Here is a 23,742-nt window from a genome sequence, read left to right as displayed (position 1 = left end):
AGGCCCTGCTGACTTAAATACATCTAACCTTTCTAAATATTCTTTAATCATTTATTTCCCTATTCTGGCTTGTGTTCCTTCCCCCTGGTTGTTAATATTAATTGTGTTAAGCCTCTGGTCATAATTACCCTTTTTAGTGAAGACTGAAACAAAAGAGGCATTAAACACCTCAAGCCTTCTTGATGTCATCTGTTATTAGCTCTCCCCCCTTCCCCCCGGTTAAGTAGCAGAGCTACACTTTCCTTTGCGTTCCTTTTGTTCCTAATGTGTTTATAGAATATTAGATATATTACATTTAAAGTCACTCAAATTTGAATTGAATAGTCCTGATTTCTGTAGGAAGGTCTTCAGTTTCATTTAGTTTAGTTCAGTGTATGAACACATCTCTGGTTGATATTAATGTTATATCACCATGTCACCTTATATTCAAATCTGTATTAAGGGGTTTAATATTTCATGTTAGGAAGCTACTTTCATAAGAAGTATATTGCCATTTTTGGGGTAAATTTTGCAGTTTAATTTTTTTTAAGACTAAAAATATTGTTTTAAAAATTCTCATTATAATTGAATGAACTTGTGGATTATTCTGCATACTGGATTACATCTGATTAAAATATTTTTGCAGATGTTATTTAATGAACATTAGCTATGAAAAGGGGATGTCATTTCAAATATATTGAAAAATTAATTTACCCACAACATCCCTTTTTAAATACATTTTGAAACTTGCCTAAAAACAATGTTCAAAGTAGAATGTTTTTCCCATTGAAATTAATGCTGAAGCAGCCAACAAATTGAACATTACTTTTTATTTTTATGGCTTTCTTTCTAAATATTTTTCTATATGGGATTTGATAGAAAAATGCTGGTGATTCCCTTTAACACTGTGATACAAACTGTGGGAACGGAATTATAAAATGGCGTTTGCCGTGCCACTGTCACCCATGCTAACCCAGAAGCAGCCTGGGGGGAGTTGACTCAGCAACAGGAACTGCACGTATACATCACCTTGTAGGAGAATGACATAGGTCTCAGGCCACATCACCTGACTACATCACCTGGCTGGTGCATGGTCAGCGAATGCCCAGCGATGTGGAAGCCTCTGTTGGCTAAAAGCCAACAGCCAATGGTCACCAAGGCATAGTAAACTGTTGCAGGTACAACTTATAAAAGCAAGCAGCCAAGCAACAGTCTCTGGAGAGGAAATGAATCACCTAACACCAAGAATCTCATGCGTGTTAGTTAGGTGGGCTGACGCATTCTCCCTGGCCCGCTTCGCTACGGACTGATCACCCGGTAAGCGACCCTCCCCCGCCTCCAGAATCTAAGGCAGGCGGCGAAACCCCGTCTGCAGAATCTAAAGCAAACGGAGAACTGAACCTGAAACTGGCCAAAGTAATGTATTACTGCTTAGGATTTGTAAGTATAATCTATTTGTTGCTTGTTAATTGTTAGCGGTTACATGTATTCATAGCCCCCTTTTGGGTGGTGCACTTTGTACTTTCGTGCACAAGTTTCTCCAAGCCCTTTCTATCATTTGTTTAAAATAAAAACTTTTGGTTAAGAAAATAAGCCTTGTCACTGCCTCTCTGACTCCCCGTACCCAAAACGAACTTTTTCCTGATACCGTTTGGTTCCGACTCGTCACAAACCAACAAAAACTTTAGGGAAATTCATAGTTAAGTCTCTTTTCTTCACCTACGTCCCTTTGTAGTTAATTATTGCAGGGCATTATAGGCAGAGTACATACAATTATCTGTTTGTAGACTCCAGCAATAAATGGTCTTAACAGGGTAAGTTTAGCTTTACCCATGAGACTAAAGGACTGATCTTTCACCAAGAGAATTTGAACATAGACTTCAATGAGAGCAGAGTCAGACCTGATATTTCAAATTACTTGTTCTTAAAATTAAGTTTATAATAAACCGATAAAACAAAAAAAATTAACAAATGTTTAACAGATTTGGGATTCTTTTAATAATCTCTTTGAATATGTGGAAGCACTGATTGAATAAACCAAATGACTTCTCCAAATGTAAATACTCACCTTGCAAATTGTAGAGTGCATAATAGTCACCCAATAGACAGTTACCACTCTATTAGAGCTACTACTCTCTGCTGTACACCAGTGTCAGATTTTTAAAACATGTTTTGAAATATAAAGTAAAAATACTTAGATGTAAATAGCAGGTTTTTAAAAAAATCTTTTTAAAAACCCTCATCTTACCTTAGCTCCTGGGCGGTGGCTCCATTCTCTTGCAGCCTTAGAAGAACTGGTAGCTCCGATGTCTCTCTGAATGTTGAATTCTGGGGCACTGCAGTAGAAATGGACCTGGATTTGTAACAATGAAGGACGTAAGTATTTTGGTCCTGATTTTGCCTGCCTTATTTGGTATAAAGTAGAATCCAAAATAACTAAGAATAATACAATCCTGAGTCATTTTTCAATAAGATTTTGTGAATGCTCCTCTGATTTTTTTCTATTTTGGACTTTGAACATATTATATTATTTGAGGGCGTATTTGTTAAAAGAAAAACTCAAACTTTCAAGAATGACTTCTAAGGTTTTCACCCACTTCTATTTTCTCTTTTAAATGCCACAGTCAATGGTCTCATTCACAGCATTTTTACAATAAAAATATCAATACTGTGTGAAACATATACCATTGAGCTAAGTGCAAATGCATCATGTTTGGCAACTTCAAGGATGATTATTAAGGACCTTATTGTACAACCCTTATCCAATTTGCTGTAGGACTTGTCTGCATGGGGTAATTGACGGGTATAAACTATTCTGCAATAGCTATTCTGGAATAATTCCCTGCATGAACACTACATTCCAGAATAAAAATCACCTTATTTTGGAATAGTTACTCCAATTTGGAAGTGCGCTAATATTCTTGAATAAAAATGATTTTTATTCTAGAGCAGATTAAAAACTGAATTGACTGTAGTGGAAGTATAATATTTTTGTTCATATGTGGTTAACTATTGTCAAATAGCTCCTTTTCAGAACATGTGTTTTATCAGTATTCCAGATTTTAGACTAGAATACAGTTTTATGGACTGTGTCAGTGTTTGCATTATTAACTCCATTCTAAGGAATCTTTGAACAGATGTCCAGGGTCACTTAGGCCCCTATAAATTCTTGGAGATTTTGAAGGATAAAATGTGAAAACCAGTCTATTTCAGGAGCATTTGTTGTGATTATTTCCTAAATTTTAATAACAATTCATGTAGGTTTCCCATAACAAAATTACCAAGAAAGGACAAACAAGCAACTTTCAAAGCAAAGCAATCTGTATGTGTGGCATGCAAACCTAGTACCATAAACGCCTAATTCTCAAGCTTATAAATCAACAGTTTTATAAGTTCAGAACACATAAGTTCAGAACACACAGGAGATAAACCCAATAAAATATTATTGAGCCCACAGCCTTGATCTTTTAACCTTTTCACTGATAGCAGTTCAGTCACACCTTATGATACATTGCTATTACTTTTAGTAGAGAGAAATCAAATAATTTATTTTTACCGTATAAAATCTATTTATACCCATATGTGTAATCCCTCATTTTCAGGCCTGAATGACATTCACTGCATTCTGTGGTGTGGTCCCTGGTTGTTTCAAGTCCAAAAATAATTCCTAGTGGTTTCATAGCTTTCCTCAATCTAACTTAAAACATTAACCATGTACAATACTGTATCAACTTTTCTTCTGATGTGGTCCCATTAAATCAGGAGTGGCGGAAGCTTGCTGTGTATTGAGGCAGAGGGATAGGATGGGGAAGAAGCAGAGCTACTGAGGCCTGGTCTACACTGGCGACGGAGGTCGATGTAACGTCACGTCGATCTCTGAAAGCCTGCGTCTACACTGTCATGGCAGTGCCGTCGACTTAACATGCATCAAAAGTCGACTTAATAAAACCACCTCCGCAAGTGGCATAGCGCCTAATTCGATTTTATTGGTTCGATTTTGCATCAGTGTAGACAGAGCGTGACGTATTTCAAAGTTCCTGGCCTCTGGGAGGTATCCCAGAATGCCCCGTTGTGACTGCTCTGGACATTTGCGCTCTGTTGTTACGTGGTCACGCTACCCAGAAATGACCCTCCCCCTATGTACTGGGAACATTTGAATTTTCATTTCCTGTGCTGCCAGCATGGCGAGAGCTTTGTCACTGGACTCCTCATGGATACCACAAGACCCAAACGCGCTCCAGCATGGAGTCAACCAGAGGTCTTAGACCTCATCGGTCTTTGGGGCGAGGAGTCCGTTATGGCTCAGCTCAGAGCCAGCAAAAAGAATCTGAACATTTTTGGGAAGATATCTCAGGGCATGCTGGAGAAGGAACACAACCGGGATGCACAGCAGTAACGCATGAAAATCAAGGAGCTGTGGCAGGCATACCCAAAGGCCAGGGAAGCTAACAGCCATTCTGGCTCCTTGCCCAAAAACATCACTTCTACGAGGAGCTGAATGCCATTCTCGGCAGGGACCCTGCCACGGTGCCACCACGCAGCATCGATACCTCCACTCCATCCCACTCCAGGGACAATGATGAGGACTCCATGGACGAGGAGGAGAGTAGGGTGCAGGAGAGTGGGGTGTCCCTTCTCCCAGACAGTCAGGATCTATTCCTGACCCCACAGCAGTCCAGCAGCATGCAGGACAGCACTAATGATCCTGGGGAAGGCACATCTGGTAAGTTTTGTTTTTTTTCTTCTTAGCAGTTCTTTTCTTTTTTAAGGGGCCGGGGGAGAAAAAGGGGATTTCAGGGGTTTAGTGTACTGTCTTGGGCGGCTACTCCCAGAACAGATTATTTATGTGCAGAGATGAACTCCGAGAATCATGAGTTGATATCTCAAGGAAACTTTCATTTAGGTAATCCGTTATCCTTTGCACAAGGTTTCAGAGGAGGGCAGCCTTGTTCCTTCCTCCCCGGTAGGATACTTTTCTGCGCCATGCTGCAATCAAGGGAGCCAGAATCATGGTGGAACACAGCATAGCGGTGTAAAGGCCAGGCCGGTACCCTGCTGCATGCAGCAAATCTTCCCTTTCCTTGTGCATTACCCTCAGGAGACTGATATCGCTCATGGTCACATAGGGAAGACGGCGCATGTTTATTCCCCATTGTATAGCCCCAGTAAAGTCACTTTAATTATTTGGCTATGGTTTCAAATGACACTATTAAGGCCCCGCTCCCCTCCCCCGCATGCTGCTCCCAGATCCCATGTCCACCTTGTGACAAAATGGTCATCTTAATTAAACCGTGACACCCAGGCACCCCTCTCAAACAGGGCATTTGAAATAATCTTTTCTAATCCTCTCTAAGCATAGTACATTGCCCCTAGCTTATCATCTCTGTAACGACACAGCGAGCTGACCCTTCTGGGATGTGCGGAATGGAATGAGGGTCTGTCTTACCCTTGTGCACAGCAAGGGGAGTTTTTATACATTGTTGCATTTCGTTCATTTCCCTGCCTATGCTAACAATGGCACCGTTGTGCATTTCATTTCGGTCTGTAGACGCCTCGGGCTTGGCCCAGCCCACTCGAACTGCTGCGGAAAGACTTTCACAGATTAGGAAGAGGAAAAAAAACCCCAAGAGACAACATGTTTGGCGAGCTCATGAACGCCTCTACGGCTGCAGAGACAGAGCTCCGAGCATGGCGGATGACCTTGTCCCAGAACATGGACATGGACAGGGAGAGTCGAAGAGCGATGCTGGAGCATGATCACAGTACCACGCATGAGAAGCTGCGACTCATGCGCGACCAGGCAAACGTGCTCCGGCGGCTTGTGGAGCTTCAGGAGGAGCGGCGGCTGGACTAAGTCCCGCTGCAGCCCCTCCATAAAGCTCTTCAGCCTATGGCTTTACTGCCCTCCCCCTCCTCCTCCTCCACCCTCAAGCAGTCTTGGAGGAGAATGGCCAGGCTGCAGTATGTGGTGCACTCCACCTCGGTGGAGGCGAGCAGAAAGCAGCGGTGGACATGCTAACAGCTGGCCTGCAAGCAACCACACTACCATTGGAGACTGTGAATGAACACGAGCCCCCCGACCTCACTGACTTGAATGTTCATAAATAAAAGTTTGCTTCGTTTCAATACATGTTTCTTTATTAATTCAGATCTTGCTTGGGAGGGATTTGGAGGGTACTGACGTCCATGGTAGGGGGGATTTAAAGCAAAGGCACATAACATACAGGAACAGAAATCATTACTGCACCTCATTGCAGAACCTGGTTTTCAAAGCTTCCCTAATGCAAAGCAACACGCGGTTAGCTCTCAGCGTATTGCTGGCATCTGGCTGCTCATAATTGGTGGCCAGTCGTTCTGCCTCCATAGCCCAACCCTGGGGGAACCTTTCCCCTTTTGCTTCATACACATTATGAAGAACACAGCACGCAGATATCACTGAGGAGATGTTCTTTTCATTCATGTCCAGCCTAGTGAGGAGACTTCTCCATCTGGCCTTTAAATGCCCAAACGCACATTGAACAACTATTCTGCAAGTGCTTAGCCTGTTATTAAAATGCTCCTTGTCGCTGTCAAGATGCTCGGTGTATGGCTTCATTAGCCAAGGGAGCAAGGGGTAAGCAGGATCCCCCAGGATCACTGTTGGCATTTCCAAACTCCCGATGTGAATTTTTTAGTCTGGGAAGAAAGTGTCCGCCTGCATGTTAGAGAACAGCCCCGAATTCCTAAATACGCACGCATCATGCACCTTTCCAGACAACTCCACATAGATGTCAGTGAAACGACCCCTGTGATCCACAAGGGCCTGCAGGATCATGGAAAAGTACCCCTTGTGGTTTATGTACTAGTTTGCTAGGTGAGCAGGTGCTAAGATAGGGATGTGCATGCCATCAATGGCCTACCCACAGTTTGGGAACCCCATCACAGCAAACCCATCCACTATGTCCCGCACATTTCCAAAGTCACTAGCCTTCGTAGCAGAAGTCTATTAATGGCCCTGCACACTTGAATCATGGCGGCGCCAACTGTAGATTTACCGACTCCGAAGTGATTCCCAACCGAGCGGTAACAGTCAGGGGTTGCCAACTTCCACAGAGTGATGGCCACTCTCTTCTCCAGTGTCAGAGCCTGTCTCAAGCAAGTATTCACGCACTTCAGGGACGGGGTCAGCTTTGAGCAAAGTTCAAGGAAAGTGACCTTTTACATACGAAAGTTTTGCAGCCACTGGTCGTCATCCCACAGCTGCATAACGATATGGTCCCACCAGTCTGTGCTTGTTTCCTGGGATCAGAACTGGTGCTCTACGGACAGCAGATGATGCGTTACGGCCTGCAGCAATAGGGAATTGTTCCACTCGATGGCTTGTAGGAGGGCAGCCTCGGTAGCATAGTGGTTGCCTGTGCTTCAGCTTCTCGCTCTTCTTTGAAAATACTCAATGATAAGTCGAGATGTATTTGTGATGCTCACAATAATAGTGCAGAGATGAGTTAGTTCCATGTCTCCTCAGCAATGGCAAGCGCGCAGCATAAACAAATGGCACGAAAATCGGTTTCCTGTTTGTTTGGGAGACGAAGGGAGGGGGAAGGAGCATTGCATGACGGGATGATGAATCTCATCCCAACAGCCATCGCTGCTAGTTGCACTGTGGGATGGCTACCCACAGTGCGCTGCTTTGACTGCCGACACAATCGTGGCGAGTGTGGACGCATGAGCCCGGCGCAAGGAGCGTGGTGTGGACACAATCCAGCGAATTCTAAAAATTGGCGGGTGAAAGTCAACTTTAAGTAAGTCAATTTCACCCTGCAGCGTAGACATACCTTGAGACTTGGCAAGGAAGGGGCGGCTAGCTCCAGGCTGGGAAAGAGGTCCAGCAGTTCCTACCTGCTCCATGGCTTAATCCCAGGAGCTGTGGCAGCCTCTCCGGGTCCCACTTCCGCCTCTGGCCTCTCTGTGAATGGGTTTACATGGGGGCGGAGCTCCCCATCTTATTTCCATTGCGTGGGAACAAGCCTTCTCTGCTTCTTTCTCCCCCATCCCATCTGGTTCTGCCACCCCTGCATCAAATTGTTTATAAATGAAATTTTTAGTAGCTAGTTAATCATGTTGCAAATTGTGGAGCGGAGAATGAAACAATTCATTTATCACAAGCATAAGATTAAGGTAGAAGTGCTGAGAATCTGAGGTACATTTTCGGATGTTGGAATTGGAGCCTTTTTCCATAGGAAACAGCTAGGGTGCAACACTGTTTGAAGGGGGGGGTGGAGGGGAAGTTTAAAAGTACATAGGAGCAAAAAAGTCTGATATCAGCCTTAAGAGTGGATAATATCTCTGTCTCATCTTGCCAAAATAATCAATGGCCTTACTGACATCCAGATGGTTTGCAGCTTCACATTCAGAGGCCAAGAGTACCACATCACTTAAGTGCCCATCTGCCATTCTGGATCTTAAGCAATCTTTGGATTCGTCTACAGAAACATTTAATTTGCAGCGGGGCTTATTTTCTGACACTACTTCCTAGAGCCCTCCAAGTTGTCCCCCGCTCCCTCATTCGGGGCTCCGGGCTTCTGCTGTGGGGCGAGGGGTGTCAGGGATTTATCCCCCATAGAGGTTGGGGGACACCCCTGAACTCAGGACTTCTGCCTCACAGGAGGTGCCAGGGCACCCGTGGGTTTGAAAATATTTACCAGAGCTCTGTTTCAATTGGCTCCGGCTGAATTGAAGCCCTGGTTTGTGGCAAGCTGGGATGTGAATCTATTTCATGCAGGCCTGCTGCGGACCAACTATCCCTACGGATCCTGCTGATGTGCATTAAAAGTTTATTAATGCACTTTGATCTAGTTTTGTTTCAAAGAGAACTAGATCAAAGTGCATTAATGAATTGTTAATGCACATCAGCAGAGTTTATAGGGATAGTTAGTATATGGCAAGCTAGTGCAGGGTAAATTTACATCCTAGCTTTCTGTGAAATAAATGTTTGTGTAGCCAAACCCTTAAACTCACTCTAGCACAGAGAAGTGCCTCCCTTTTGATGCTGTAGAATCTGGGAGCTCAACACAAAATTGACAATTGATAACCAAATCTGATAATCCATTGGAAATTCATTCAGCACATTCCAGAATTCAGAAACTGATGTCAATTTTTTGTGGTGCAATGTGCATCTTGGCAGCTTCAACTTCTGCATCAAGACTATGCTGATGCATAGTAAGCTGCTACTATTTTTTAGTTTGTTGTAATCAAGAAAATGGTCACTGTTTGGATTACAAGCACATAGTGCAGACAGCAAACTAGAGTTACAGGTGGATTGTCTTCAAGCTCAACAGCAACTCATCCAGCATGGAAATCAGTTTTTCTATATTGTTGACTGCTTTTGAGAACGTCATATGCAGATGACTGATCCAGGGTGCCAGAAACAAAGAGCTGTGCCAGCTTGGAGTATATTTTGTTTGTTCTTCGTGAATCTTGCTGTCTTTGCAGTGCTGAGGTCATCTTTTGCTACTGCCTGAGAGGGATGGGAATTTCAAGTTTCTTGGCTATGTTTTCACTTCATTACATAACTCCTTCCATTTGCTTTCAGATGATCTCATTTTTTCAAGAGCAGTGACACTGCTTGCTACTAATTCCAGGGAACTAGATAAATTCAGGGTTTCATTCTGCAGTTCTTCTGAAGCACTGTTCAAAATTTGAATCGTTTTTTAAAAAATGAAGACCCTCAGCAAAAAGGAATAGATCATGAGTCTCTGCAGGAGGTCCTTTGCAGAACAAATACATCTGTTATTAGATTTACAAATAATTTTCTCAAGTGGAAGTCTTGAGCCATTTATATTCCTAAAGCAAAAAATATCACTCTCAACTGATTGATACAGAAAGAAAGAACAGGGGGAAGGCCAGAGAGTCACATCATCACCACAAAAAGGCAGTGTGACTGGTGACTGGTGACTCCCTGCTAAGAAGAAAAGACAGGCCTGTCACCAGACCTGAGATGGAGAACAGAAGGGTGTGCTGTCTGCTGGGAGCTAAGATATGGACTGTGGAACTGAGTCTGAAAAGGATCCTACTGGGAGCAGGAAAAAAATCCACTGATTGCCCTTAATGAGGGAACAAATTATACACCTGGATTCTCACTGGGACGTATTAAGGGAGACTATGCCAGGCTGGGGAAGACTCTTAAGGAAACTGAGGCTCAGGTGATCTTCAGTGGGATTCTACCTGTCCCTAGAGGAGGAGGATCAAGGCGGAGCAATATTATGATGATCAACAGATGGTTCAGGCAGTGGTTCTATCAGGAGGGCTGTGGGATGTTCGATCATTGGGAGGCATTCATGGACCGAGGACGGTTCTCATGGGATGAACTCCACCTAAGTAGGGAGAGAAATAGATTTCTATGGTGGAGGTTGGCACAACTGATTAAAAGAGCTTTAAACTAGGAACTTGGGGGAAACTGTTGGGAGATGCTCATATAATTTCCAAACCTGATTTTAACATTGAGCGAGAGGAAAATCAAGTGAAGGATAGAGCAAAGGAGAAAGGAAAAGCAGTGGGTAAGAGAATGGGCATTAAGAGGAAAGATAGTGCCAATACCAGTGAAGCTAGCAGTCAGGTAGGTGATACTGGCAGTAGAAGGACTGTACCCAATAGGGCGAAGAATGTGGAAGAAGCCAAGCAGCAACGATTCAGATGTTTGTACATCAATGCAAGGAGCCTGCATAACAAAATGGAAGAACTAGAACTACTGGTGCAGGAAGTGAAACCAGATATTAGAGGGATAACAGAAACATGCTTGAATAATAGTCATGACTAGAAAACAGATATTAAAAGGTATGTGCTGTTCAAGAAAGACAGAATTAAAGGCAAAGATGGTGGAGTATCATTGTACATTAATTATGAGGTAGACTGTAAAGAAATTAGAAGTGGTGGAATGGATAAGACACGGTCTGTTTGGGCCAAAATCACTTTGGGGAAGAAAGCTACCAGAGGTTCCCCATGGATAGTGCTTGAGGTATGCTACAGACCCCCAGGATCTGATTTGAATATGGATACAGAACTCTTTAATGAAATAAATACTTCTGGGAATTGTGTTATTATGGGAGACTTTTTAACTTTCCAGATATAGATTGGAGGACAAGTGCTACTAATAATAGTAGGGACCAGATTTTCTTGGATGTGATACCTGACAGATTTCTTCACCAAATAGTGGCTGAACAAGAGATGATGCCATTTTACATTTGGTATTGGTGCGTAGAAAGGACCTCATAGAGGAACTGGTTATAGAGAACAATCTTAGTTTGAGTAATCATGAGCTAATTCAGTTTAAACTAAATGAAAGGATAAACAAAAATAGATCTGCAACTAGGGCCTTTGATTTAAAAAGGGAAAACTTAAAAAAATTAAGGGAATTAGTTAGGCAGGTAGACTGGACTGAAAAACTTAAGGATCTGAATGTGGAGGAGGCTTGGAGTTAGTTTCTGCAACTTTGACTTAAAGTATCTAAAGCTTGCATCCCAAGCAAGGGGAAAAATTCATAGGGAAGGGTTGCAGACCAAGCTGGATGACTTAACATCTCAAACAGGTAATTAAAGAAAGAAGAAAGCCTTCAAGGAATGGAAGATGGAATGGATCAGCAAGGAAAGCTACATCTTGCAGAGCAGAAAGTGTAGGGATAAAGTGAGAACTTCCAAAAGCCAAGCAGACTCAAAGAGCTTGGCTTGTTTGCCTGACTAAAAGAAGGCAGAGGGAAGATGTGATTGCTCTCTATAAATAATCAGAGGGATAAATTCCAGGGAGGGAGCAGAGTTATTTAAGTTAAGCACCAATGTGGACACAAGAACAAATGGCTATAAACTGGCCATCAAGAAGTTTAGCCTTGAAATTAGACAAAGGTTTCTGACCATCAGAGGAGTAAAGTTATGGAACAGCCTTCCAAGGGGAGGAGTGGAGGCAAAAAACCTAACTGGTTTCAAGACTGAGCTTGATAAGTTTATGGAGGGGATGTTATGATGAAACTGTTTACAGCCAGACAGCATGTAGCCCATCTGCGACTGCTAGCAGCAAGTATCTTCAATGGCTGGTGATGGGGCACTAGATGGGGTGGGCTCTGAGTTACTACAGAGAATTCTTTCCCAGATATCTGCCTGGTGGGTCTTGCTCACTTGCTCAGGGTCTACATGATCACCATATTTGGGATTGGGAGGGAATTTTTCCCCTGGGTCAGATTGGCAGAGATCCTGGGGTTTTTTTTGCCTTTCTCTGCAGCATTGGGCACAGGTCACTTACAGGTTTAAACTAGTGTAAATGGTAGATTCTCTGTAACTTGAAATCTTGAAATCATGATTTTAGTACTTGGGTAACTCAGCCAGAGGTTATGGGTCTATTACCAGAATGCGTGGGTGAGGTTCTGTGGCCTGTAATGCGCAGGAGGTCAGATTAGATCATGATGGCCCCTTCTGACCTTAACCTGTGAGTCTATGAGACACCATTCTCCATCCAATATCCCACCTTCAGTCAATCTCATGATGCATGATTCCTCATCCCATCAGAACCTGTAGGCCACCTGCCATTTGCCTAAGCCTAACCAAACTATCTTTTACCATGACAGCTCATCCTTCTGGCATATATGGCGCTTTTATTTGAACGCACTGAAAGTTTCCTTATACAGAAACATTAATTGGTAATTTAAACTGTAGAAGCAATTAATACTTTAGTACACTCTCATAGCACATTATGAATAAAATACAATAAAAATTGTTGGTTAAAGTGTTTTAGTTAGGATATGCTGTGATATGGAAATGCTAGGTGAATTGAAGAGACCTTCACTTGCTTCCCCTGTTGAGCAGCTCAGGCAATTTTATTTCCTGTCTGCGACTGATCGAAAATCAAAGACAAACTTTTTATTCAACGTGGTACATTAGGAATCAGAACCAGACACACACGGATAACAAATTTTGAGATATTGTCTGTGGAGCATATGTTAACAAATTAGCCAAATTTCTGTGGCCAATTTTGTCACCAAAGTGTCACCAGAGTAAAATAATTTGCCAATGACACACACAGTTTTGGACTTACCAGGAAATAGGGTAACAGAAAATACAGTTCCAGAGGGGTTGCCGTGTTAGTCTGTATACAGCAAAAACGAGAGTTCTGTGGCACTTTAAAGACTAACAAATTTAATATTTGTAGACATAAGCTTTCGCGAGATTTCAGCTCTCATCTTCAGATGCAGTAATACAGAAAATAGGAAACACAGAGGCATCTTATAGATATCCAGGTGCATTGAGAACAATGGGGGAGGTGGAGTCCGGTACTTAAGACCTAATGACGGCCTTTGAGTAGGAGGTGAGAATGGGTGAGCAAAGTAATTTACCTTCTGTAGTGAGACAGCCACTCCAAGTCTCTGTTTAAACCCAGTTTGAATGTGTCAAGTTTGCAGATCATTTCTAACTCAGCAGTTTCTCTTTGAAGTCTGTTTTTGGAGTTTTTTTGTAGAACAACTCTCAGGTCAGAGACAGAATGCCCTGGGGAATTAAAGTGTTCTCCCACTGGTTTATGGATGTTGTTATTTTTTATGTCTGATTTGTGTCCATTTATCCTTGTGCGTAGTGATAGCCCAGTTTGGCCAATGTACATGGCAGAGGGGGCATTGCTGGCACATGATGGCATATATAACATTAGTGGATATGCAGATGAATGAGCCTCTTATGGTGTGATTGATGTGGTTAGGACCAGTGATGATGTCATTAGAGACGATGTGTGGGCAGAGCTGACAACGGGGTTTGTTGCAGGGATAGGTTCCTGGGTAGGATTTTTTGTAGGGTGTATGCTGGTGAGTATTTGCTTCAGGTTGGGGGGCTGTCTGTAAGCCAGGATGGGTCTGCCGCCCACTGCCTGAGCGAGAGATGGATCATCTGCTAGGATAGGTTGTAGATCTTTAATGATGTGCTGGAGAGATTTTAGCTGGGGACTGTAGGTGATGGCCAGTGGGGTTCTGTTGTTTTCTTTGTTGGGTCTGTCCTGTAGTAGGTGACTTCTGGGTACCCGTCTGGCTCTGTCAATTTATTTCTTTACTTCTCCAAGTGGGTATTGTAGTTTTAGGAATGTTTCATAGAGATCCTGTAGGTTTTTGTCTCTGTCTAAGGGATCAGAGCAAATCCGGTTGTATCTTAAGGCTTGGCTGTAGACAATGGGTCGTGTAATGTGTTCAGGGTGGAAGCTGAAGGCATGAAGATATGCATTGCGGTCAGTTGGTTTTCGGTATAGGGTGGTATTAATGTGCCCATCCTTTATTTTTATTATAGTGTCCAGGAAGTGGATTTCTTGTGTGGATTGGTCCAGGCTGAGGTTGATAGTGGGATGTCAGTTGTTCATCATCAGTACTGTCCTGAGGAAATGCTTTGTAAACTAGCGTGGGCAACCCTTTTCATGATGCCAGCAGGTAGATGCTTGAGTTGGAGGATTTGTGGGATTAGCAGGAGCAAACTGGGAAAATTGTAAGCTAGAAGTAGCAGGAAAACAAATCACACATTTTAGTTATGTATCATTCATAAAATTAACACATGGTATGAAGCACCATGGGGGATGAAGGGGCAACCCAAATGGTGCGCTTGCTCTGTTGCCAGGAGCAATCTGCATAATTGTAGTCTTCATGGAATGTTCATTTACCCTCACAAACTAAAATTATTCTTAGCTCGTTAAAGTTTGAACTGGAAAAAAGAGGCTCATTTATACTAGCTAAGGATGTGGCCCAGGATGCTCATGGAAAAAGCGGATATTTTATCACTTGAGTAGGGAGTTCTTGACATTAATCTGTGACCTCTTGCTATGTATTAAGAAGATGGATGTAGTATATTTCTCTTACTCTTTTATCTGCCCATTATCTCTTCAGGATCTGAATCAGAATTGAGTTCCATGGACTCTGAAGTGAGGATGAGCTATTATAAAAACTGCAGCCTCAAGATGAAAATGCATTTTGGATTAATCTATTGCAACTGTCTTTGTCCTCCAAAGAGAATAAGATAGTAAGTACCCATAAGCATTACCAAGATAGGTAACTTATTTTTACATTGCCTTCGGGGTTTCTTATTTACGTAAGAGTTAAACTTTCCACTCCTATCTTTAAACAGTTTGAGATCCTCTGATGAAAGGTGCTCTGTAAATGCTAAGTACTGTTTTTTTTAACCATTTATTCTGTCACTCCCCTACCTAGGTTACTTATTAGACGTTGACTGAAAGTCAATGACAGAATACAACCTCAGAGGAAATAGAAATCCATTTTCATTGTTGCCACTCCTGGCGAGGCAGCAATTTGATTCAGTCACATGGTTGTGAGATTCATGATGCACATAAGGACATCTTAAACAGGCTTGGGTGTTACACTGGGATCCCCCTGAATGAGAAGGACTTGAATCTAGGCAGTGGTTCTCAATCTATTTACCATAATGGGCCACAGATGCAGCTCTCAATATGTTATGTGGGCTGCATCCATGCTATATATACTACCTGTATGGCCCTGAGGATGTCACATGGGCTGCAGCTGTGTGCTGAGTGGGCCACAAGTGGGTCGTGGGTTGATAACCACTGAGCTAGGGTGACCAAATAGCAAGTGTGAAAAATCGGGACACTTTTTTGGGGGGGGCGGAGGGTACAGTTTCCTATATAAGACAAAGCCCCTAATATTGTGACGGTCCCAATAATATTGGGACATCTGGTCACCCTACTTGAAGCTCTGATTCCTGAGAGCATATACATATGTCAATAAACTCCCCTCCAAATGTATGATCCTGGAGAATGGTGAAATCTCAATCAAACAATAAGCACCCTGAACTAGCTGTCTAAGGATGTTTTTTGAGTGATGTAGACAGCCATAATGACTCTTTGTTATTTGTATAGCTCCGACAATGTGCTCGTTTGGCTTTTTTTTAAGGAGAGTGATCCCTGCCCTAAAGACTTCACAGTGATGTAGAGGAAAAGAATAAGATAAAGAAAAGCAATTGCCACTTGCCTCCCCGCTGACGGAACGTTACTCAGTGAGCTGAAATCCACTGTGTTTCCTGTCCTGCACCTGATACAATAATAGCCACCATAAAGTAGACAATGGCACTGAATACAGACTAAGTGATTTGGCCAATAATACGGTTATGCACAGACATCAAATATTTACTTCATATTTCATATGAGGTCAAACATGGGGAGGTTCCCTTCTGTATACCACAGTCTTGCTGAAAGCAAGTCCATGCAAGTTCCAGAGGCTCCTCAGTCCCTTGGGAAGACACTATTTGAAGCAATGACCTGAAAAAAGCTAGTTAGAAAGGAAGGGTAGTCTACAGGTTAGGATGATAGCTTGGAATATGGAAAAGCCAAGTTCAATTACCTGCTTTGTCAAAGGCTTCTTAGATTTTTAGTCTGTCTCAGTTGAACTAACAGTCCTTCTTTACCTCACAAAGGTATTGTAGGGATAAATATATTAAAGATGTTGTTGAGGTGATCAATTACTACAGTATTGGGGACCATATAAGTACCTAAGATAAACAAAATAAAAAGATGGCGCAAATGAACAAGTAGAAAACTAATAAGACATTTTTCAAGTATGTAAATAAAAAGCATTGCACTTATACTGCTATAAAGCATTTAATCCCAGCGTAGTTTATTTTGGTTCCCCAAATCAGAAGGAGCTATACTGCTATACTGCTATACTGGTATATGCATTCTATAACTATGTCAGTACTAGGGTGTTTCTATTGCTTTAACTATGCTCACACAGTTAAAGTGGCAAAATTTTAAGTGTAGACAAGGCCTAGGTGTTTTAGGCAATGCACATTTGTCATACCAAAATGACATAAGAACATAAAAATGGACATACTGGGTCAGACCAATGGCCCATCTAGCCCAGTATCCTGTCTTCCAACAGTGGCCAATGCCAGGTGCTTCAGAGGGAATGAACAGAACAAGTAATCGTCAAATGATCCATCCCATTGTCCATTCCCAGCTTCAGACAAACAGGAATCCCTGCCCATTCTGGCTAATAGCCATTGATGGACCTATCTTCCATGAACTTATCTAATTCTTTTTTGAATGCTGTTATAGTCTTGGCCCACACAACATCCTCTGGCAAGGAGTCCACAAGTTGACTGTGTGTCGTGTGAAGAAATATTTCCTTCTGAACACCAGCCAACCTGTTCTAATACTGCTGAATAGTCAACTTTCAGCTTCCTTTTTGATGTGGGTCCAGATTCAGCCCTGCTGTTGCCCCAGGAGGCAGTGACCTTTGGGAGAGTGAACCTTGCAGTGTTTCCCTCACCACGACTTGCCCACTCCAGGGTTATAACTTATGCCACAGAAGAGCACTTTAAAGTCTGCCAGGGTTCCATAGAAGCCATGCTGTTGGAGGCTGCAGAAGGGATGTTTTGAATCAGTTCATCACAGCCATGTGGGTCACATACTGTCCCCAATAGGAATTCCCATTTTTGGCACTTTTACAAGTACTGTTTTCTACTGCTGCAGCCTCCCCTCTCACCAACAGGACTCTGTGCCAATTTTGGTGTCTTTAGAGAAAATATAAAACATATTATCTCAGCAATATATGGTGCTACACCCTGTTATTGCTTCATTCAGGCATGCCATTCATTCAGGTAAATTGCTTATTTTCTCACCACACACAGGGTGTTTCCTCTTCTATCCTTTTATAGCAACAGATAAACTAGATTGACCTACGAAAGCCAAAAGACTATGTCCTGCCCATTTTGACTGAGCTGTAAACTCCACTAACCTGAGAAATCTTCCAGCTTCTTAGCACTTAGTTACGTTTTCCTTAAGGCCTAGAGCAAATATACAAACTTTCCAGGAGGTAATTAGAATGTAATTTCCTTGTTTTATTTCCTGAAGCATATGTGAACTTCAGTGACCTGACTATGGGCAAATTCGCCGTCGTCAGATCTATCTATCCGGATCGATTGAGTGGCAGTGAAGACCCGCTCAATCGAAGTTGATTCAATTAAACCATCTCCTCAAAAGGATTAGCGCTGCATTGACAGTGTAGTTAGGAAGTTGACGGATTTCTCGGTAAGTGTGTATTAAGCCTATATTACCCTGCCTTGCTTCATACAGTGCAATGCTGCATGATTCAAAGGATGCAAATGTTGCAATCTATCTCAAAGCCAGATTTTTAGGCAACCATGAAGATTCCTGTTTGACTAGGAACTCCTGAAAGTCTCAGAATTATACAAATACCTGTAAGTGATCAGGGTGAAGAAAGAATTAATGGATGAGATCTTCCTCATGTGTACAGAGCCCAAGTGAACTGGTTTAACACAGGTGACTGGGGCAAGGGTTGAACTCGGGGTGACAGAATCTTATACTGTAACCAGGGCATCACCCTACAGCTGTTCCCTGGATGAAATTTAGACCCTGCTATACCCCACGGACATCAACCATGGCTGCTTATATAGAACAGCCTGGAGGAGGCAGACAATGAGTGGGAAACACAGTTTTACTCCATTCCCCCCAAAACTTTTACAAGTTAATTCACATCAGGCAGAATTGCTTTAACCATAATATCCATCTTTAATCTAATTTAATTTCATATACATGTTTTTAATGATACATCTCTACTGCATGGCTCAGGAGCGACAAGCAGGGAAGAGCACACCCACCTTTGAGGGCTCCAAGTGGTACACCCTCGGGTGTCCAATAGTTTTTCCTTTTTTCCAGCCCACTGGCTTGAAATGTGAGACAGCCAGAACGATCCCAGGCATAACATGGGGAGTGGGCTAACTTTCCACAGCTCTGCCTCTATGGATTGTTGGTGGGCAATCTTAACAGTGATCTCGCCCCGTAACAAGTCCGCTTTGACCATTCTAGATACATATTGCATTCACTTATATTTATAGGTATAAATAATGACCTTTTTTTTGCCTTAACAGGTGGGCTAATACCTTGATATTCCCAGATATAACCCAGTACATTTTATGTTCTAGTGTTGCCAGGCTGAGAATTTGCATTTCAGTGCATTCAATAACCAAAGCAGTTTTATTTTTATTTGCCTTTTATACAACAACCATGTGGTAGCATTTAACCATTGCTACATGTTTCATAGAATCATAGAAGATTAGAGTTGGAAGGGACCTCAGGAGATCATCTAGTCCAATCCCCTGCTCAAAGCAGGACTAACCCATCATCCCAGCCAGGGCTTTGTCAAGCCTCAGGTTAAAATTCTCTAAAGATGGAGATTCCACCACCTTCCTAGGTAACCCATCCCAGTGCTTCACCACCCTCCTAGTGAAAAACTTTTTCCTAATGTCCAACCTAGACCACCCCCCACTGCAACTTGAGACCATTGCTCCTTGTTCTGTCATCTGTTACCACTGAGAACAGCCTAGCTCCATCCTCCCTGGAACCCCCTTTCAGCTAGTTAAAGAATACTATCAAATCCCCCCTCATTCTTCTCTTTTGCAGACTAAACAAACCTAGTTCCCTCAGCCTCTCCTCATAAGTCTTGAGCTCCACCCCCCTAATCATTTTTGTTACCCTCCACAGGACTCTCTCCAACTTGTCAACATCCTTTTTGTAGTGGGGGGCCCAAAACTGGACACAATACTCTAAATGCGGCCTCACCAATGCCGAATAGAGGGGAATAATCACTTCCCTCGATCTGCTGGCAATGCTCCTACTAATGCAGCTCAATATGCTATTAGCCTTCTTGGCAACCAGAGCACACTGATGACTCATATCCAGCTTCTTAGCCACTGTAACCCCCAGGTCCTTTTCTGCATTTTCATTTAGCTTTAAGGTTTTTTTTTAACTCTATTTGTACTAAATTCACATTGGTGTATATTTGGTTTTATATGAAGCTGTTTTGCAGTTGGGATAGTGAACTTCATTTGTTTTTGATTACTTTTAAATTTACAGCGTTCAGGATTCTTGTTTTAGTACTGATCCCTCCCAGTATGGTGCTGGTCAGATTCCCCCCTCACTCAAGTGTGTGGGTTCTGGTGGGTCTTTACCCAAGCCAGAAGAGTAGGGAGAGAATAAGATGTACATCTATGTTCCATTGTATTACCTTTTTTTTTTTTTTTTTTTTTTTAAACTCACACCTTCTGGTGTCTTTCTGCAATTGTTAGGCTTTCTGGAATCTAAACAAGTTACTCCAGTTTTTTAGATAGCTTAAGGGCTGGCTATTCAATAGCTTCCTGAAATTTACAGAGGCTTCCAGGGTGTCTCAGGAGACATTTCCCATAGGACCCTATTAGCAAAATCAATCAGCATTCTTAATTCTGTCAAGACATTTATTTTCAGGACTTTTTTTTAATTTTAAATTAATTGAATTAAATTGCCCTTTATTTCTCCTCCTTTTTATCTGATAGAGGATGTTTTTGTAAATACAGTTACAGTGCTCATTGATTATTTTTTTGGTTTTTTGTTTTTGCTTAATGCAGTATTTTACAGAACATTAGTAACAAGACAAACAGCACAAAACATGAAACACAAAACATAATCTTTGTTGCTCTTCAGCTGTTTTGCTGATGCCCGCTTTTTCTGAAGTTCTGAAAGACAAAAAGAACATTTTTCGACCCCTTTTAGGGGGTGGCAGATTATTGCTTAAAATGCCTTTTTTCTTTTTACAAATTTTTTTGCTGATTGCAGGCAAAACAGAGGAATTACCCATATTTCCTGTGTCTTTTACAGCCACGACTTTGGTCTTTAAAAGATATTGATCTTTATAAAGTATGGAACTACCCAAAAGGGTTAAATGCTAACAAAACCAAATCATCTTAAACCAAAAAAGCAGGGTTTTATAAACCATGAGTGTTGGTTTAGTCTTTAAAACTTTACAAATTTACACACTATATTTCTGCATACACATTTTTTTTTTTTGGCACTGCTTTAATTATTACACAGCTATACATAAATTACATTCCCTTAACATGCCAACTGTGGCTTTAAGTGTTTAATCAGGGATTTACAAGGGCTATAACAAGCAAATGCCCTGCCCTGCTCTAGTGTCCGACTCTTTTACTATGCCTTGTAACCCTTGATTTTCCCTTTTAACCTTATTTTTAGACCAAATTATTTTTTTCAAAGATTGGGTTTTTGTTTTTTTGTGTTTTTTTTTGGGGGGGTGGGGGTTGCCTCTCCTCCTGGAGGGCTTCTTGAAGAAAGTTTGCTTGGTTCTGAGCCCCTGTGGAAGATGACTTCCAGTGCTTTATTTCCTTATTGGCCTCATTCAATTTTTCGTTTAGGGAGGCAATTAACTTCTGATTTGCCGCCAATCAGAGGTAACCACTGTTACATGCTTCCCATAAAAGCCAAATTGCAGCTTTTTAGTTGGGCCAGATGGGTTATACACGATCAGGTAATGAGCCAATTTATCCTCTAGATTCAAAATAGTACGGACATCTGCAAGGGCCTGATCCATCCATGGGCTAGACCCAAATTTTTGGAGGATGCTGCTAAAAGGAGTGGTTTCTTTTACGAAGGAGAGTGACAATGGGATGTTGGGGTAGTCCCCGGAGGGATAAGGGGTTTTAGGTTCCTTTTTTTAAAACATTTTTTTCCCTCAGTACGGCCCCATACCTTCTCGAGCTGGTCCTAACGCTGTGGCGCTGGACTAGGCACACAAATGGGAAAAAAAGTAGGGTGCAGCGACAATGCCCTGTACTTGGCAAACATACAACAAATACTCAATTTCACTACAGTGAGGGTTTTTCTTTTTTGTAAGATGGTGTGCACACCAGATTCACAATAACCGTGGTGTATGCCAAGGTATTCCCCTTTTCACAATTCTCCACCAAAATGTTACACTTATGAATGAAATAAACAACAGGATCTTATTATCTTATGCAGAGGGACAAGGCAATATGCTGCATTTATTGTGAATACAAAAGTTTTAAAAAGCAATTGCCTACACACACAAATGTTCTGCAGGTGGAGTATAAATACCAGCCTATGAGTAGCTTGAGCCAGCCCACTGGCCAGGTGGGCTGAATGAGGCTGGAGCCAGGCTCTGTCGGTCGCAAATCCGATGCTCCTAGATGTTTGCAGAAAAAACCCAAAGTATCCATGTCTTTACCCCACTTTTATAGGGATGCATCCCCATACAGATTTATGGGTCTTGCTGTGTCATGCTGCTTTTGCATGCTGGTGTGATCGTCAATCATCCGTCTGTTGTTGCAAGCCTGATTGTGTCCATGTTATCTCTTACACTTTGTCTTGTTCCTGTCCTTGGGGTGGACTCCTCTGGACTTGGGGTTATCTTGGTTCACGTTCTTCGGTTATCTGGATTGGAAGAATTGTTACAATGAAATCTTGCTTTTCTCCCTTTTGTTATTAGGGAGAATTAGAGTTGCATCTTTTTTACTTCATTATTACACACACAACATTTATTCCTCAATCATGCTAACTAATTTCTACTTCAAAGAAAAACAAACTTAAAACAAAAATTACAGCTTCCAGTTAAAACTACATTCCAACTAAATAATATATACTTTCAGATAAAGAGGAGAGTAACAGTTATTACAGTTCTAAAAATGGTAAAGTGGAATTAGGGATCAATATGGATTATTCCACTGACATAGACTAACAAAGCACATTCACAGTAAATGTTCTTAGATATGGGCCAGACAGTTGCTTGTGTAACAAAAGTCCTCAAAATATTTCTAAACAGCAAACTGAACTATGAAACATTACAAGCAAAATGCAAACAAAACTGAAATGTTACAAGCAAAATGTTCCCAAACACATGTAAACATAATTATAGCAATAGAGTCCCAGGATGTTAGGATGTTACGATTACTTCTGCCTCCTGAATACTGGTAACAAGGCAAATTAGTTGTTCTCGGCTTGCACCAGTTGTAATCAGTACTTCCTTTAAACAGATACCACCCTCCACTCTAGCCAGCTAGGGCTGCTGCTAGTTACCTCAACTTAGCTGGTGCTGCATTGTACTGGTTTGGCGCTTCCCATCAGCAGCTGCCTCTAGGAAGGTCAGTCAAAGACAGTGAGGCTCTGGAACAGCCTCACAGTAGGAGGTGCTGGGGCAAGCAACTTATTTTTAAGAGAGAGCTGGACAAATTCATGAGTGGGATTGTATGATGTGGTTGCTTGGGGAGGGCTGGCTCCGCAACCCTGAGGGTCCCTTCTAGTTCATGACTTATGTTCCTATAAATCTTATGCTTACGGGCTTTGGCTGGTCATCTGCAGGGATCAGAAAGGGATGTTTTCCCTCCATTGTATTCTGGTGCTTTTTATCTCCTTTCTCTAAAGCATCAGAGATGGCCATGGCTGGAGATGGGACACTGGATGGGGTGGATCGGTGTTCTGAGGTGTTATTGAGAATTCTCTCTCTTAAGTGCTTAGCCAGCTGGTTCTTGCTCACATGCTCAGGGTCTAACTGACTGCCAGATGTGGAGTTGGGAAGGCATCTTTCCTCAGGTCAGATTGGCATGGGATGCAGTATGGGGTGCAGTTCTTGTGTTAGGCTCATCAGGGTATATCTTACTAACTCAATTCCTTGCCATTGCTGGTGTGCCTCCATCCCTCCTATTTTCTGCCTGTGATACATAATTGTTTAGTTTCCTGAGGGCTTTAATAGTTTGGCCTAATTTCACTTGTTGGGGTGAGTGTTGGTGGCCTGTGATATACAGCTCGTCAGACTAGATGATCTGATAGTCCCTTCTGGTCTCAAGGGCTGACATTTGGACTTGAGTGAAGGTTATATATTTCTAAACAAGGATGATTTTAAAATGAATTGAAAGTGGTTTCATAAAATAGAAAAAAAAATCT

The 23,742-nt window shown here is 42.1% G+C and overlaps 1 protein-coding gene across 6 annotated transcripts in view; it reads left to right on the top strand.

The window, feature by feature from the left end:
• Nucleotides 1-1,209: 1,209 nt before the first annotated feature.
• LOC137162350 (ATP-dependent translocase ABCB1-like) overlaps nucleotides 1,210-23,742 on the top strand; it is a 79,821-nt gene continuing 57,288 nt past the window's right edge. For 2 of the 6 annotated variants that reach the window (XM_067562087.1, XM_067562086.1), the window contains exons 1-3: nucleotides 1,210-1,419; nucleotides 2,263-2,355; nucleotides 14,852-14,984. The gene's annotated coding sequence lies outside the window, so the exon portion shown is untranslated. Of the gene's footprint in view, nucleotides 1,420-2,232; nucleotides 2,356-14,851; nucleotides 14,985-15,889; nucleotides 15,993-17,847; nucleotides 18,025-23,742 lie in introns of all 6 variants that reach the window. The other 4 variants (XM_067562090.1, XM_067562088.1, XM_067562089.1 and 1 more) reach the window with 4 other exon arrangements.

Source organism: Emydura macquarii, unplaced genomic scaffold (genome assembly GCF_026122565.2).
Source record: "Emydura macquarii macquarii isolate MOO-44397 ecotype Brisbane River unplaced genomic scaffold, CSIRO-AGI_Emac_v2 contig_2422, whole genome shotgun sequence".
Classification (NCBI taxonomy): Eukaryota; Metazoa; Chordata; order Testudines; family Chelidae; genus Emydura; species Emydura macquarii.
The sequence above is the reverse complement of the archived record's forward strand: the minus strand, read 5'-3'. Positions and strand labels throughout refer to the sequence as shown.